The 665-nt window shown below is 43.2% G+C and overlaps 1 protein-coding gene across 8 annotated transcripts in view; it reads right to left on the bottom strand.

The window, feature by feature from the left end:
* The window catches only part of NBEAL1 (neurobeachin-like 1), a 157,066-nt gene that overhangs the window by 113,333 nt on the left and 43,068 nt on the right, over positions 1 to 665 (bottom strand). The window lies entirely within an intron of this gene.

The following is a 665-nucleotide window of genomic DNA, read 5'->3' as shown; positions in this document are numbered from 1 at the left end:
ATGAGGTGGCCAAAGTACTGGAGTTTCAGCTTTAGCATCATTCCTTCCAAAGAAATCCCAGGGCTGATCTTCTTCAGAATGGACTGGTTGGATCTCCTTGCAGTCCAAGGGACTCTCAAGAGTCTTCTCCAACACCACAGTTCAAAACCATCAATTCTTCGGCGCTCAGCCTTCTTCACAGTCCAACTCTCACATTCATACATGACCACGGGAAAAACCATAGCCTTGACTAGACGAACCTTTGTTGGCAAAGTAATGTCTCTGCTTTTGAATATGCTATCTAGGTTGGTCATAACTTTCCTTCCAAGGAGTAAGCGTCTTTTAATTTCATGGCTGCAGTCACCATCTGTAGTGATTTTGGAGCCCAGAAAAATAAAGTCTGACCCTGTTTCCACTGTTTCCCCATCTATTTCCCATGAAGTGGTGGGACTGGATGCCATGATCTTCATTTTCTGAATGTTGAGCTTTAAGCCAACTTTTTCACTCTCCACTTTCACTTTCATCAAGAGGCTTTTTAGTTCCTCTTCACTTTCTGCCAGAAGGGTGGTGTCATCTGCATGTCTGAGGTTATTGATATTTCTCCCGGCAATCTTGATTCCAGTTTGTGTTTCTTCCAGTCCAGCGTTTCTCATGATGTACTCTGCATATAAGTTAAATAAACAGGG

This window comes from Bison bison, unplaced genomic scaffold (genome assembly GCF_000754665.1).
Source record: "Bison bison bison isolate TAMUID 2011002044 unplaced genomic scaffold, Bison_UMD1.0 scf7180017864471, whole genome shotgun sequence".
Lineage (NCBI taxonomy): Eukaryota > Metazoa > Chordata > Mammalia > Artiodactyla > Bovidae > Bison > Bison bison.
This window is presented reverse-complemented; position numbering and strand designations above follow the sequence as displayed.